At 41.3% G+C, this 17,482-nt stretch overlaps 1 long non-coding RNA gene across 1 annotated transcript; it reads right to left on the bottom strand.

Moving 5' to 3' along the window:
- Positions 1–12,218: 12,218 nt before the first annotated feature.
- Positions 12,219–16,805, bottom strand: LOC129639793 (uncharacterized). The gene is made up of 3 exons (XR_008708607.1): positions 16,649–16,805; positions 13,128–13,224; positions 12,219–12,646 (listed from the first exon to the last, which is right to left on the bottom strand). It is a non-coding gene; the product is annotated as an uncharacterized LOC129639793 (long non-coding RNA).
- Between the last annotated feature and the right edge of the window lie 677 nt (positions 16,806–17,482).

Genomic DNA, 17,482 nt, shown 5'->3' with positions numbered 1-17,482 from the left:
GGGGGGCACAGGAAAGAGCAGCGTCTCTATTGCCTGAGAAACATTCTATTTCCTCACCTTCTTGTGTCTCAATTCCAAAACCAGATTGTGAGCTATTCAAACATAGGCGAGTATAATTTCTCATCACTTCACAGCAAAGAACCCCTAGCATGGTGTGGGAACTGGAGTCCGTGTCTAGGACAGTCAGCCTCAAATTAATAGCTCCCCCTTCCTGGGCAAAGGACTCAGCAACCTTCCAAATGAAGTTACAGCAATCGACTGCATTTGACACAAAACAAAGGTGATTCTTCATGGCTAGCTTAGGCACATTACAGAAAAAAATAAGTTTGCTTTGAATCATTGGCCTTTCATACACTTTTAATTCCCTGATTAATACAACACAAGATATCAATAGCTCTCTTCAAGTTAACTCCTTTTATTGATGATACTGATCTCTTTCAGTAGCTCATCAGAATTTGGTGGAATTGTTGTATCTACACCTGGAAACTAGGGACTTAGGGAGGGGAGCTTGTAGGATGATTTAATTTTCCACTTTTATCACTTAAATCATAATGTCTCATTTTCGATTTTTTAAAGTTTGTATGAAAAGTTCCTTTTGGAAACCAGATACTTTATGCTGGTTCAGTGGAGTATTATTTCCACTGTTGCAAAAAGTGATACCCTAGCAATTAAGTTGGTGAGAAGTGTGCTTCTTGACAGGGGTAGTTATAGTCAGCTCTGACCAAGTAAGAGGGGAGGGAATCATGGGGTGGGGCTTTACCTGGTACATATGTCCCCAGAAAGTTCTAATCCCTCTATTCCAATGGGGTCCCTTGCCTGAGTAATTCCTGATGCTTTAAGGTATGTGTTGTTGTTATTTAGTCCCTCGGTCATGGCAGACTCTTTGCAACCCCATGGACTGTAACCTGCCAGGCTCCTCTGTCTATGGGATTTCCCAGGAAAAAATACTGGAGTGGGTTGCCATGTCCTTCTCCAGGCGATCTTTACAACTCAGAGATCAAACTTTTGTCTCCTGCATTGGAGGCAGAATTTTTTTTTAAACCACTGAGACACTAGGGAAGCCTTTAAGGTATGTGAATATTCCCCTAAAGAAAGGTGGGAACCCTAGGTTTAGGGACAAGGGCCAGCTTGCAGCTTAGAACCAATACTCAGGTGTGCAAACCTTGATGGTGAGCTTGCAACAAGGTCTAGTTCATGACCCTACCTGCAGCAGGATCTCTGATGGACGCTGAAAAGAAAAACTCGCCTCTCCCTAACAGCACTGACATACCAGCAAAATTCCTCCATTTTCAAACAGACAATCTCCATGGTGTCCATCCCTTCTGTGCTGGCAACCTCATCCTGGCTCAGTCACCATAAATCCTTTCATTTCCGTTTTCTTGATGAGGATAGAGGGAGCCTCAAGCATTTCAGTAGCTTATTTACCAGCACCTTTTTGAATCAATATGCCCTCAGGGAATAAAATACAGAATGGAATATTTGCCATGTTTGTCATCTTTCATTTTATTATGATTTCCTTTGGGCACTTAATATTAATTATTCACTTTTCCAGTATTCATCATGGATTGAGCCTTCCATAGACTCGCCTTTTTTGGTAAGTATTTCATACCCACCTTGCTTTTCCCTCCAGTAAAATATAAAATCCAATACTCACAAACCACTTCTAATGGAAAATGGAATTAGGAGCCCAAATCTGGGAAATCAGAGTACATAGTAAGGACTTCAGTGAATGACCCAGCAGTTAAGTTTCCAGGCTCCTTTAGTAATAAAGCCAGGATGATTTTTCTATTTAAGGTCATGTCTTCACATGGTTCTTTTTATTACAATGCTAATACTAATAAATCCCTTTTAAAATTTTTGTTTGCGTTTAAGTGTTTAATCCTCATATTCTGTACAATGTAACTTACACTTTTAACTCCTTTCCCAAGTTGTAATCCTATCCTTTCTAGAATTCTCCACATGTCTTTTTGACCACTATTTGGTAATCACTTTTGGCCTGTATATGTCTATTGGGAATTATAATATCTACTTCACTGAATTGTTTCGAAGGATTCACTGAGATAAGTGATACTTTTTGATAAATTGTCTTTTTTTGATTAGCATACACCAATAAAATAGATTTCACAAAAGTAAAACTGGGAAGAAGACATTTCTAGTTGAAGCGGAATAGTTTTTAATCTACTCACAGCTAGTCCCATATACATACCATATACATAATCACTTTTCTCTGTTCTTATGTATGTACCAAGCCTTAAACATGTAATGAAATATGAAACCTGGACTGTTGAAATATACTTCAATGGCATTTTTTAACAGCAAGCTCTGTATCCTTGTGGCAGGTAGACAAACTCTGAAGTCATTTTCAGTTTTAACCTTCTATGATCTTTCTTAAGAAGTAATATAAGTATTTCTACACTTTAAAATATTTTCATGAGGATGCCACAAGGCAAGTGAGGAGCAAAAGATAGAAACCTAGAAATCAAGGGGACTTCTCAGAAGGAAAAGTGAAAAGGCCTTGTCTATGTGGACACACAGCAATGAGACCACATATCAAAGCTTCCTTTAGCCTGGACTCTATGTGAAAATATTTTTAACCCTATGTATTAAAAACATGGAGTCAATGTAATACACCATATTGAAGAATGAAAAAAAAATCATATGATCATCTCAACTGATGCAGAAAGAGCATTTGACAATTCACACTTATGATCAAACTGCTAAAAAAAATAACCTAGGAATAGAAGGAATAATTTCAACATAATAAAGGACATATATTCAAAACTCGCAGCCAACATTATATACAATGAAAGGTGGGAACATTATATACAATGAAAGGTGGGAAATGTTTCCTCTAAAATCAGAATAAAAGGCAAGGATGCCCATTTTTACCACTTCTATGCAATTCTATTCATAGTAATGGAACTTCTAGCGCAAGCAATTCAACAAGAAAAAGGAATACAAGACATAAAAGCTGAAAAAAAAGAACATTACCTCTGTTAACAGATGGCATGATCTTATATATGTAAAGCCCTAAATATTTCCCCCCACCCCACAGATTAAGACCATAAACAAATTCAGCAAAATTGTCCAATACAAGATCAGCATGCAAATATCAGATCATCTTCTATAAACAATCCAAAAGGAAACTGAAAAAACAATTCCACTGATAACAGCAAAAAGAAATACTTCAGGCTAAACTTAACGAAGGACATTAAAGACTTTTAAACTGAATACTATGGAACAATGAAGAACTTAAAGAATACACAAATAAATGGAAATATATCCTGCATTCATGGGTTGGGAAGACTTAATATTGTTAAGATGTCCCTATTATCCAAAGTGATCTGCAGATTCAGTGCAGTCCCTATCAAAATCCCAATAATTTTTTGCAGCATAGCAAAATCCATTCTAAAATTAATAAGAAATTTCAGGGGACTCCAACAGCCAAAACAATCTTCAAAACAAAGAACAAATTTGGAAGTCCCATTCCTCCTGATTTCAAAACTTACTAGAGTTACAGTCATCTAAATAGTGTGGTACCAGCATAAAGACCAACATATATACTAATGGAATAGAAGAGAGAGCTCAGAAATAAATCCTTGCATATATGGGCAAATGAACTTTGAAAAGGAGCACCAAGATCATTCGGTGAAAAAAGGATAGACTTTTCAACAAATGGTTTTGGAAAAATTGGATATCCATATGCAAAAGAATGAAGCTGAACCCTTATATTATACCATATACAAAAATTTAACTCAGAATAGATCAAAGACTTAAACATAAGAGAAAAAACTTTATAGGTCAGAGAAGAAAACATGGAAGAAAAGCTTCATGACTTTAGGAAATGATTTTTTGGATAGGACACCCAAAAAAGAAATTTGATTAACATGAAAATACAAAACTTCTTGATAGATAAGCAACAAGGACCTACTGTATAGCACAGGGAACTGCACAGCACACAGACCTACTGCATAGCACACAGATTCTGTGACAATCTATACGAGCAAAGAATCTAAAAAGAACAAATATATGTATAACTGAATCACTTTGCTGTACACCTGAAACAGCACTGTTAATCAACTATACTCCAATAAAATTAAATTGAAAAAAATTTTTAATTCATAACTTTTGTGTAGAGGACACTATCAAAGTGAAAAGTCAATTCAATTCATGGCATGGGAGAAAATACTTGAAAATCATCTATCTGATAAAGGGTTAATGTCCAGAATATATAAAGAACTCCTGCAACTCAACAACAACAAAAGAAACAATTTTAAAAATGGTGAAGGACATAGACATTTCCTCAAAGAAATGAATGGCCAATAAGCACATGCAATGATACTAAACATCACTAAGCATTCAGTTCAGCTCAGTTGCTCTGTCGTGTCTGACTCTCTGTCCGACTCTTCAGACGAGTTCCAGACCAAGATAATCACGATGGTGTGATCACTCACCTAGAGCCAGACATCCTGGAATGTGAAGTCAAGTGGGCCTTAGAAAGCATCACTACGAACAAAGCTAGTGGAGGTGATGGAATAATCGTTGAGCTATTTCAAATCCTGAAAGATGATGCTGTGAAAGTGCTGCACTCAATATGCCAGCAAATTTGGAAAACTCAGCAGTGGCCACAGGACTGGAAAAGGTCAGTTTTCATTCCAATCCCAAAGAAAGGCAATGCCAAAGAATGCTCAAACTGCCGCACAATTGCACTCATCTCACTAAGCATTAAGAAAATGCAAATCAAAACCATGGTGAGTACTTCTCTGGTGGTAGAGTGTCAGTGCAGGGGACACAGGCTCAATCCCTGGCCCAGGAAGATTCTACATGCCTTGGATCAAATAAAGCCTGGTGTGCCACAGCTACTAAGCCTGCAAACTGCATCTGCTGAAGCCCACATGTAACTACTGAAGCCCATGCACCTGTGTTCTCCAAGAAGCAAAGTCACAATGAGAAGCTCGCACCACAACAAAGAGTAGCCCCCACTCACCCCAACTATAGAAAGCCTACATGCGGCAATGAAGAACCAACAAAACCAAAAATGATAATAATGTATGAAGAAAAAAACATGAGATACCACTTCATACTCATTCAGTTCAGTTCAGTTCAGTTGCTCAGTCGTGTCCGACTCTTTGTGACCCCATGAATCGCAGCACGCCAGGCCTCCCTGTCCATCACCAACTCCCAGGGTTCACCCAGACTCACGTCCATTGAGTCAGTGATGCCATCCAGCCATCTCATCCTCTGTTGTCCCCTTCTCCTCCTGCCTCCAATCCCTCCCAGCATCAAAGTCTTTTCCAATGAATCAACTCTTCGCATGAGGTGGCCAAAGTACTGGAGTTTCAGCTTTAGCATCATTCCTTCCAAAGAAATCCCAGGGCTGATCTCCTTCAGAATGGACTGGTTGGATCTCCTTGCAGTCCAAGGGACTCTCAAGAGTCTTCTCCAACACCACAGTTCAAAAGCATCAATTCTTCGGCGCTCAGCTTTCTTCACAGTCCAACTCTCACATCCATACATGACCACAGGAAAAACCATAGCCTTGACTAGACGGACCTTTGTTGGCAAAGTCACACTCATTAGGATGGCTATTATCAAAAACCAGGAAGTAAGTGTTGGCAGGTATATGGAAAAACCCTTTTGGGTTTGGAGGGAATGTGAACTGGTGCAGCTGCTATGGAAAGCAGTGTGGCAGTTCCTCAAGAAAATTTAAAATAGGATTACCACATGTTCCATCAAGTCCACTTCTGGATATATATTAGAAAGAATTGAAAGCAGGGGTTTGGATATTTGTACAGCCATGTTCACAACAGCATTATTCACAGCATGTAGAAGGTGTAAGCAACTGAAGTGTCTATCAACCAATGTACAGATAAACAAAATGTGCTCTATACCCTCAATGGAATATTACTCAACCTTAAAAATTAAGTTCTGACACAGGCTACAACATGGATGAACCTTGAAGGTATTATGCTAAGTGAAATAAGTCATTCGCCAGAGGACAAATACTATATGATCCCACATGATTCCACATGTTTTCTATTTTCTACCTATATAAAGAAAATATGAAATTAAAGAATTCTACAATTTGAGATGCTTTTGAAACATTAACCAATATGTGAAACTATTAAATATAGTGTTCCTATTTCACACACATCTTGAACCAATAAAGAAATATACACATTTTCAAGAGGTTAAATTCATACTGGGCAAATACTGAGAACCATTTGATCAGGGTTTCTTAAGCTGGGGTTCAGGCAGGCCTTAAAAGTCCTGCCATGTGATACATATATTAAGTGTGCAGATGCGATTTTTTCCCCTTGAGTCCATTGTTTAATTCAGATTTTCAAAGGACCAGGACACCCTAACACTTGAGGATGCTTGAAAGCATTGTGACCTTTCAGTTCAGTTGCTCAGTCGTGTCCGACTCTTTGAGACCCCATGAATCACAGCATGCCAGGCCTCCCTGTCCATCACCAACTCCTGGAGTTCACCCAAACTCATGTCCATCGAGTTAGTGATGCCATCCAGCCATCTCATCCTCTGTCGTCCCCTTCTCCTCCTGCCCCCTTGGACTAAAGGATCATGCTGCCCTGGAGATGGGCAATTAAGTGAGGGCAGAGAAGACAAATGCAGAACCAGGGCAGGATGAGCTACCATGGCGTCTCCTGGTTCCCGTTTCACTCTGCAGTTTTGTTTTCAAAGTTCTGCTGCATATGGCGATGCAAGCACACAGTGCTGCCTTCACATCCAATTCATGTGTATGTGATTACGGTAATATTCACTGGGAAAAGACCCTGTTGTTTTCATTTTTATTTCATTTGCCTGATTATAATTAGTTTTAGCTTATTATTTAGTGGGTAGGGAGGGGATTTTTGCCATTGCTGCTGGATAAAAAGGAAGCCTAAAACTTTCATCATGAAAAGTTCTTGATATTTGTTTGGGAGTCTTTAGTAATGGTTTTCCAACTATCTTCTGATAAGATTTTGAGAAGGTGTTTTAGGAGGACACATGGAGGGAAGGAGAGGCCAAGTTAGGTCTCCAGACTACCAACCCAGGTTCAAACAAAGTAGTTTTGCTTTCATCTAACATACACATTGGAAGGAATGATGCTGAAGCTGAAGCTCCAATACTTTGGCCACCTGATGTGAAGAGCTGACTCATTGGAAAAGACCCTGATGCAAGGAAAGATTGAGGGCAGGAGGAGAAGGGGATGACAGAGGATGAGATGGTTGGATGGCATCACCAACTCAATGGACATGAGTTTGAGCAAGCTCCAGGATTTGGTGATAGACAGGGAAGCCTGGTATGCTGCAGTCCATGGGGGTGTCGCAAAGAGTCTGACACAACTTAGTGACTGAACAACAACACACACAGACACTAGAAGATATTATGAACACTTCTGAATTATATAAACTCCATCAAGTTTGTATCAGTGAGTAGAGACTAGATTATACTACAGCAACAAACAGCTCCCAAATCTTAGTGCTTTACTCAACAAAACTCTCACTCTTTCTTGTATTATATGTCCAACAACAGTTTGCACTGATTTACACTCATTGCAGTTACTTAGGTAGCCAGTTTGATGGAAATTCCATCTGGATATTCTTCCATAATAAACAAGCTAGACAAAGGGTAAATAAGTTACATACTGACTCTTCAAGCATCTCCTCCCATTTTTTTTAAACCAATCCAAGTCATTTGGTCACACCTACCTTCATAACAATTAGAGGAGTGATATATGGCATGTCAGGAAAGAGAAGAAGCTTAGAGTATGTGTGACAGCACTAAAAAATCTCTTATTACCTATGTTACTTAAGCTACAATCAAGTGAGACATGTTTTAAAAAACAATTAATAGTGTCAAGTTCTGTTTGAGAGCATCTAATCTCAGAGGGGCTTTCCTGGTGGCTCAGTGATAAAGAACCCACCTGCCAATGCAGGAGACAAGGTTCAATCCCTGGGTTGGGAAGACACCCTGGAGAAGGAAATGGCAACTCACTCCAGTATTCGTGCCTAGAGAATTCCACGGACAGAGGAGCCTGGTGGGTTACAGTCCATGGGGTTGCAAGAGTCGGACACGACTTAGCCACTGAACAATAGCAATTATCTCAGAGGAGGAAAGTGTGTATCAGGAATTTTCCCACAAATTATTATTATTATTGGAATAAGGTTAACAAGTCAAACTATTATTTATGATTCATTCATTGACTGTATTTTGGCATAAAGAGGGGCTTCCCTGGTGGCTCAGACGGTAAAAGCGTCTGCCTACAATGGGGGAGGACCCAGGTTCGATCCCTGGGTCGGGAAGATCCCCTGGAGAAGGAAATGGCAACCCACTCCAGTACTCTTGCCTGGAAAATCCCATGTATGGAGGAGCCTGGTAGGCTACAGTCCATGGGGTCGCAAAGAGTCGGACATGACTGAGCGACTTCGCTTTCACTTTTCTTTATTCTGTACTAGTGGTAACTGCGGAGAAGGCAATGGCACCCCACTCCAGTACTCTTGCCTGGAAAACCCCATGGACCAAGGAGCCTGGTAGGCTGCAGTCCATGGGGTCACTAAGTGAGACACGACTGAGCAACTTCGCTTTCACTTTTCACTTTCATGCATTGGAGAAGGAAATGGCAACCCACTCCAGTGTTCTTGCCTGGAGAATCCCAAGGACGGGGGAGCCTGGTGGGCTGCAGTGCATGGGGTTGCACAGAGTCGGACACGACTGAAGCGACTTAGCAGCAGCAGCAGCAGCAGCAGTGGTAACTGTGGTACCAGTTGGTATAACCCTAATTTAGGGAGACAGATTTACTCAGCCATATACCTAGTCATAAGACTGCTATGACTGGCTGAAATTGTCTCTAAATTGTATAAAGCAGTTGAGCCACAGTAAATAGACTCATCCTTCCATTCCGGATGCCTCTGACTGGGTCTGAAGAGAAAGTAAACCAATGAGAGGAAAGAATTTGGAGCTCTGGAAGGGAGGGGCCAAGGAAGAACCACCCCACCTTTCCTGTAATTAACAAGAGTTGGGGGTAGGGCATGGGGAAAGGCTAGGATCACTGGAATCAAGGTGTTCCATCCACCATGTTCATGTTTCCCGAGACTCAATTCTCCTTCTCTCCTTTTCTCACACAGGACAGATAAGGACAAACTCTCATGACCCAAGCATGGAACACGAGGGGATTAATACCACAATGGTGTGAGCCACACCCTCAAGGAAAGAGCAAATTGTCCTTTGAGAAATATTATCACAGAGCCAGGGTAGGAGTCAAGTACATAGTAGGCTTCTTCCCCATGCCCACCTCCCTTTTAAGTGCTTTTTGTAACCACAGTGTACTTTGGTGGAAACATACTATTTTGGTTGGTCTTTGGAGTACTGAAATAAGTCGAATTTACATTCCTCGGGTTACTACAAAAATATGATGCACAATATCCAACATTCATTCATCTATTCATTCAACAAATATCCACTGAGTGGGCACTCAAATTTAAACACGGTGGATTGAATGCACCTATTAGCCACTGCTCCTTTCTCCAATTCTCAGAAGACAGCTCCCTTCCTGTGCCCCTCCCCCCAAATTATATATAACATTTCTATAACTTGACAATGGTTGGTTAAGCTCCCCATTAACACACACCTGCACCTCTTCCCCTTCCTCCAATCCTTTCCTTGAGTCTCATGACAGTTAAATACATTCAAAACAGGCAAAAACCCTGAACAATGAAGGAAAAGAGTTAATAGGAACAAAATTCCAGCAGCTGGTCAACAGATGGTGATGTTAGTTGATTTATTAGGCCCAAGAAAATGGGAAACTAACTCAGCAATGGGGAAAGCCAAGGGAAAACCAGTATTACTCCAATGTCCAAAGGCTTAGGAATTGACTGGCCCAGACCACACTCTACCAAAAATGTACAAATGTAGAACTAATGATAGAAGGTTCCTAGAATGTTTATTTAAGAAACAGTTAAACTCTAAGATCCTCTCAACAACTAAGGATCTAATGTCCACTAAACTCAGAATCAAAATGAGTGTTTATTCCTAGAAAAGAGACAAACAGGGCGTCTCCAGCCTAGGAAAGTGCTTCTCAACTTGGGGCGATTTGGCCTCACAAGGGACATTCAGCAATGTGTAGAGACATCTTTGTCCTAACTGGGGGAGTGGGTGCTATGGGCATCTAATGGTTAGGAACCAAGGATGCTGTCCAACATCCTACACCACACAGAGCAGCCCCATCATAAAGAATCATCTGGCCCCAAATGTCAATAGTGCCAGGGTTGATAAACTCGAGGTTAGAGAAAGGATTCCACATTGGAGAGAATGGAATGAACATACATATGCTCAATACTGAGACACCAACACTGTAACTTCTGCCAGCTTCCCACATTCAGCTCCCACAGTGCTACTCAGTGTGATTCTCCCACATAGGGCTGTAGGAGTCCTCTCAGAGAAATCTTATCAATTTCAGAAAAAAATGTCTGAAGAGACTGACATCAAAAGGTTTCAACAGGCTAGCTGCCTTAGAACTGAGCCTATAGTCAAGAGCTTCCTTGCCAGTCTTAGCGCCCCACTCTTACACATCAGCAGTGAAGGATTGCCAAACATTTGGAAGAAGTGGCATATAATACAAAAGGGAGAAATTTGGAGCTACGCAAGGGAAAGGAAAAGTCAAGGAAATTGTCATCCTTGGAAAAGGACAGAAAACATTACATGCATGAAACAAGGACAGATATTATGAAAAAGGAACCCTCAGAATACAAGTAATGGCTGTTGGAAATTTAGAGTATAATAGCAGAAATCAAATACTTTAAGTACTGGAAGGGAAGTGGAGAAAATGTGACACAAAGTCACCTTAAAAGACAAAGGAAAATAGAAGAAGAAAAAATGAGGGAGAGGTGACATAAAATGTCCAGAAACACAAAATTGGAAAAAAAAAAAAAATCAGGGTTACAAAGTAAAGAACAATGAAAACAGGGAGTTGGAAATTATCAAGTAATTTAAGAAAATTTTCCAGAAACAAGAGGCTTCATTTTGCAATTTGCAAAGGTTCCCTGCAATGCATCCAGGGAAATGCTTGACAACAGACTCACACCAGGTCGTCTCATCATGAAATTTAAGACCACTAAGCACCAAGAGAAGATGGTCAAAGTGCCTACTGAGAGGAAGGAAAAAGCATTCATTGTGATGCAAAGGATCACGAATCAGAGTGGCACTGAAATTCTCAAGAGTGACACCAGATCAAAGCTGAAAGAAACTAAAGCAATGCTTTCCAATTGTTGAGGGAAAATGACATTTGGCATGGGAATTCCATAGCCAAATAAAGCTATCAGTAGAGCGTCAAGACTTTTCCAGCCATGCGCTGTCTCAAATGTTATGTCCCATGCACCCATTCTTGGCAATCGATCAAGGGATACACACCACCACAGAAAGGAGCGTATGAATGCAGAGAGACATAAAACCAAGGTGAGACTTCAGAAGGCATTTGATACATGCCCAGAAAACTAAGCCAACTAGAAAAACTAAAAGACTGTTTCTACCTGTTTCTACTATTTCTACTAAGACTACTTCTAAGTGTTCTAACAACAGTTGGGAGGGCTCCATTGCCAACAGCACTACCTCATGCCAACTCTGAATCTTGACCTACTCAAAATTATAGAATGACTATTTCTAGGATGGGAGGAGAGGACGTATGCATGTGCAGGGGGGAGTGGGGGGCCAATGAAGTGGTGACCAAAAGAGAGAGAGAGCGCTCAATCTTCAACCTCCAAAATGGGAAGTCAATGGGTAATGCAGAAAAAATTAAGAAGCAGAGATATAAGTGTGTGACCTACAGGCATCAAGATGAGCTTCCAGTCAGCTGAGGTTAGTGCCAGTGGGAAGCAGGGAGTCAGAAGTTACTAGAGGGGGCAAACCTAGTGAACTATGGAACTTCTGCAACTCTGTGCCTGCATCATTTGCAGAGTAACAATGACTAGACTGTACAAGAAAGGCTCCTGAATATGTATTTTGTGCCAGCCCCTGTTCCAAGCTGTTTGGGGAATCCAATGGTTAACAACACAGTCTTCAAATGTTAATATGTCTCACTATGATCATGAATTTTTTTCTTTTCCTTTATATTTCTTCTGATTTCCTTTATGTATCTTTGTTTCTTTGTTGTTAGGTGTCTAATGATTTATGATGTCTAGCTTCTTTGTGAATTGTACCTTTTATCATTAAAAATATTCATCTTTGTTTCATTTAAAAATAATAAATTTAATTAAAAAAAAAAACACACAGTTTCCAAACTCAAGGAGTTGACATCACAGAGGGTAAACATGCTGCAAGTAAACAGCCCCAAGTCCAAGTGTCAATACATAAAGCTGATTCACTCACTGTGCACAGAAATTAAAACACTGCAAAGCAACTATATTCCAGTGAAAATTAAACCACCCCAAAAAAAGAAATGCTAATAATCGCAAGTATGCATTAATTTGAGCTCTCATATATCACTATTGTATCACTGATACATAAGTGAAATAAAGACATATGCCAAAACACACACACGAAAGGAAAAAAGAACCATACAGAACTACTTCCTCCTGAAGATGGAAGGTTGAAAGAACTATCCGTGATGATTTTGTGGAGGAGCTGGAAGGGGAAGGGTGATTTTCACCAGCTGCAATGAAGATACAGTGAAGAATAAGTGGGGAGTGGCGAGGACACATGCAGAAGAACACTGGGAACCGGTAATGAGATGGATGTGTTTGCCCCTCGATACTACATGGACCCACCCATGTCAAAGTTCTCACGACCAATTTGGATTGTCATCTAAATGCCTTCAGTATGGCAACTGGAACCGAGTTTGTGGTTTTTGGACTGAGCTCATGATTGTCAAACCAACACCAGGAAACCAAGAAATAAATCAATAAACTTCCCAGTGGAAACCTTGGCCTCTGCCAATCAAAGGTGAATTCCAGGCAGATCAGGCTCCCGGCAGCTGAGTTACATACACACAGAAGATTCCGACCCTGACACCCTGCCAGTTGCAGAAGCAATATCAACACTGTGTTCCCCCAAACATACTCAGGGATTTTTCTCCCGAAGTGATTTTGTTTAATAAGTTGTTTTCCCCCAAAGTTGTATTGTATCCAACTTACTGTTGTCATTTTCACGTGACAGAGACAATGGATCCCAGGGAAGAAACTTTGCTGGAATTCCAAAGGCTGGTTACTGCTCTCGTTCTCCAGGCTGATGCTGAAATCAGAATGCAAAGTTAATAGAACCCCAACTAAAAACAAAAAGCCCCACTTTCTGTATTTGGTCAAAATGTGTCTGATTATTATGAAAGTAAACTTCCAACACTAAGAAGGGCATCAACCAGATGGATACATAGGAGAGCTCCCAATGGAACCCTGGACACACACCAGAATGATAACACGTGATGCCATTCTGAGTGGTTCCACACTCATGTATGTTTCTAAAACAGAACTGTAATCATTTAATGTATTCTATATAGAAACCTACGTTTTTCACATGGTTACCATTTTCCCCCTTCACCTCATCTCTGGTTTCTCAGAAAGGTTATTTGAAAGGCAGGATTTTATTTACTCCTACTCTCCCACACCCCTACCCCCCCACAACCAGATGGAAAGATGGTGTGATGGCAAAGGTTCTCAGCCGGAAATCAAGCAACTTGGCTTTGACCTTGGAGTTCACGCGTGTCTATGTGAAATGAACGACTGGAAGGAAGTTATTTCTGAGATCAGCTTTGGGAAGGGGAGAGCCCAGGCTTGGCATGAGAGCTGTGGATCATCAGCACAGCACTGACCAATGAAGGGACTCTGTGATGATCAATTAGCTTCACTGAGTACCACTGTCCTGCTCTGTGTGTAGGCACTGGAAATAACTCGCTTCAACCAGCTGTTGTGGGGGCACATCCTTGTCTGGAACCTGAAGTTGAAGACGAGGGATTCTGTAAGCTTGTCGTCCATGACGGATTTGTTAAATGGCTCCAAACAGTAAGGATGTGACCCTTACTGCCCACGACCTGCATACCAATGAGGGGAGCCCCGGCACAGAGAGAAGGAGAGGGTCAGGAGGCAGTTCTCCTGCCCTTTGGGAGACCCACCCAAATGCTCATCGCCTCCTGCCAGGGTAGAAGCCAGCCTCAAGGACTCTGATCTTTCCTGTGTCCCAGCATTTGGGCCCAGGAGATTGGCACCTGACTCCACCCTTGCAGGGCAAATTTGAGGAGAAGGGGAGAAGTCACAGGGCAAGACTGGCCCAGATCCCATGTCCAGAGCTAGGCAGTGCTGTGTCTTTTTTTTTTTTTAATTAAACAAAGATGAATATTTTTAATGATAAAAGGTACAATTCACAGAAACCATCAGACACCTAACAACAAAGAAACAAAACTACATAAAGCAAAAATCAGAAGAAATAAAAGGGAAAATAAAAAAACATATCATAGTGAGACATTAATATTTTCTAAGAATATTTTATCAAGTGCAGAAAAAATAATAGGAGCATCTTGAATGATGTCATTATTTTAATATAATAGATTTATATTTATATTAATTTATATTAACCTTATAGCTTACACAAATATTTAAAATTTTGTATTTCATACACTGTTATTAGATTTCCATGGGACATTTAGAAAAATTGGCAAAAAGATAAACATTACTAAGCTTCAAAAAGTAGAATTCTTTCTTGTGTGATTCAGCTATATATACACACATATATTATTTTTGAAATTATTTTCCATTATATGTTGTTATAAGATATTGACTATCGTTCCCCAATAAACCTTTGTTGCTTGTTTCATATCTATTTTTTTTTAATTAGAAACCTAGCATTCTATTCACCCTAAGTCAAACAACTGGAAGCAAAATGCCATAACTTTTTCATTTAGGCAAAAATTCATAAGTTTTCTAAAATATATATTACACATATTACTCATATATATGTATACAAAAGCTTGTCTACTAAGCTCAATAAAGGCTTGAGAAAGAACATCTAAAAAAGAGATGGAGAAATTGGAAAACAGAAACTAAATGAAATGGGAGCACTGAATATGAAACAGAAAAAGTGAAACAAACTAGATAAAAGTAAAAGATCCTCATACAGTCAGTTGCTTTTAAACATGGCTGCTCATTAGAAGGGCTGTGTCTTCTTAAGGCCAAGAGGGTGATGCTGAAGGGAGCTAGGCCAGAGGGACCTGCCCCAGGACATGCCTGCCACAATGCAGTCAGGAAACCATGAAGTGTCTGAGGTCCCACAGGAGCAGAAGCCCCACACCCCCACAACAGCACCGCACACGAGAAAGAGCACACTTTGGGGTGGCTGCCCCAACAGGACCCCAACACCACATGGCGAGAGCATCAGACCAGCAGAAGGCTTCGCTCTCTCACCTCCCTCCCTCATCCTGCTGGTTGCGGTGGGGGAGAAGGGCAACGCTCAAGATGGGCATGAGGGGCAGGGACCTTGTGCCATTTCTTTGTGAAGGTCTCACAGCTGACCAGGTGCAAGGGGAAAGCTGAGCTCCTTTGAATTGCTTTTTCCATCAAAGTACCCATTTAGATTTGGCCCAGACCTCTTAAAAGCTATAAATGAGATGGTCCTAATGCCCAGAAGATATCAAAAAACCTAATCTGAGATATTATATGATGTGATAGGAGTGGGGAAGATGGATGAATCCCAGTTGACTTTAGGAGGAATGAGGGAGGAAAATCAAATCATTCCTTTAATAACCCTACGCCATTTGACTCATTGATGCTCACCTGAGTCTTGTTAAAAAGCAGATTCTGACTCAAGAGGTCTGGGACCCGGGTTCTCCACTGCTAGGAACCTCCCAGGTGACCCTGGTAATGCTGCCCACAGAACACGCTTTAAATAGCACCAGTCTAGACCAACCATCTGCAAATTCCAGCCCACTGCCTATTTTTGTAAATAAAGCTTTATTAGAGCACAGCCTTGCTCACTCTCATGCATTGTAATTGGCTACTCACACTTCAATACAGAACTAAACAGTCACAATGGAGATTATGGCCCACAGAGCTAAAAATATTTACCATCTCGCCCTTTAGAGAAAAGGTTGACAGACTCAGTTATATTATCACGTTACTCTGTGGAGCATCTGAAGTGGTAATGGCATGGAAGTGTTTTCAAATCCATAAAGAGCCCCATACAGGTAAATTCTTCCATCCCAAACATGCTTTTAAAAGGATTTGTTAAAAGGAAAGGTGATAAGGCCAGAGAAGGAATAGAACAACAAAGTGGTTAAATATAGATCAATCATCTGCTCAAACAGCCCCTTCACCTCTACTAGAGGTTTTTTTTGGGGTTTTTTTGTTTTTTTTTTTTTGCCATAAATGATAAAGTTCCTCTACAAAAACTGATCTTTTAGTAGCCCAACCAAGATGGTGACCCAACGGGTAAGTCCTCTGCCTGTTTTCTCATAAACACCCTCTTTTCCTAGTTTCCAGTCTAACTGGGCCATTGTGGGGAAAGGCTCCTTTGCTGCTGTGTGGAGATTTGGGTGGTGTTGGGCTGCACTCTGCAGGCCAGCAAGCGCTGTACTTGCCCAGCCTCAAGACCAACCAAAGAGCCCAGAGTCAGCGACCGGGACATCAATGGTTTAATATATGGGGGGGGGGGGGGGCGGAATCTTACAAACCTGAAGAAAGGTCCTGGAGCAGCACCCCACCATGCCCCACAGACGCCAGACATGGTAGCACTATTTACTACCCCAGGGAGGAGGAGGGTCCTCCTCCATTTGTAGGAGGAAATGATGTCAGAAAGGCTGATCCGTTACCAGGGAAACCAGCCGCTGAGGCACGCCCCTCGCGGCCCCTCAGGTTAACAAGCATCCTGAGGGCAGGTGCTTTCCTTTCATAAACCGCCAGGTGGAGCCGTTCTGGCCTAAGGGGCAGGTGGTTGTTCAGCCTCTCAGTCCTGTCCCACTCTTTGTGACCTCATGAACACCTCAAGCACGCCAGGCTCCTCTGTCCTTCACCATCTCCCAGAGCTTGCTCAAATTCATGTCCATTGAGTCGGTGGTGCTATCCAAACACGCTCATCCTCTTCTCTTTCTGCCTTCCATCTTTCCCAGCATCAGGGTCTTTTCCAATGAGTTGGCTCTTTGCATCAGGTGGCCAAAGTATTGGACCTTCAGCTTCAGCATCAGTCCTTCCAGTGAATATTCAGGGTTGATTTCCTTTAGGATTGACTGGTTTGATCTCCTTGTAGTCCAAGGGACTCTCCAGAGTCTTGTCCAGCACAATTCGAAAACATCCATTCTTTGGCACCATAACCTTGTGAGTAGGTGTAGAGGAAGCAGGAGTTGGTTGAGCAGGGGATGTACCAAGAGCAGGAAAACAGCCATCTTGAGTGGCCAGACCATACAGATGGGTCCTGTTTTTTCCACTGAACTCAGTGTCACATACATCAGGTATCTATGGCCATCAGCTCCCACACCCATGGTCACTCTGAGACTTTCTCGTGTTCTACA

Source organism: Bubalus kerabau, chromosome X, assembly GCF_029407905.1.
Source record: "Bubalus kerabau isolate K-KA32 ecotype Philippines breed swamp buffalo chromosome X, PCC_UOA_SB_1v2, whole genome shotgun sequence".
In the NCBI taxonomy this organism is placed as follows: domain Eukaryota; kingdom Metazoa; phylum Chordata; class Mammalia; order Artiodactyla; family Bovidae; genus Bubalus; species Bubalus kerabau.
Note: the sequence above shows the minus strand (reverse complement) of the source record. Positions and strands in the feature narration are given on the sequence as shown.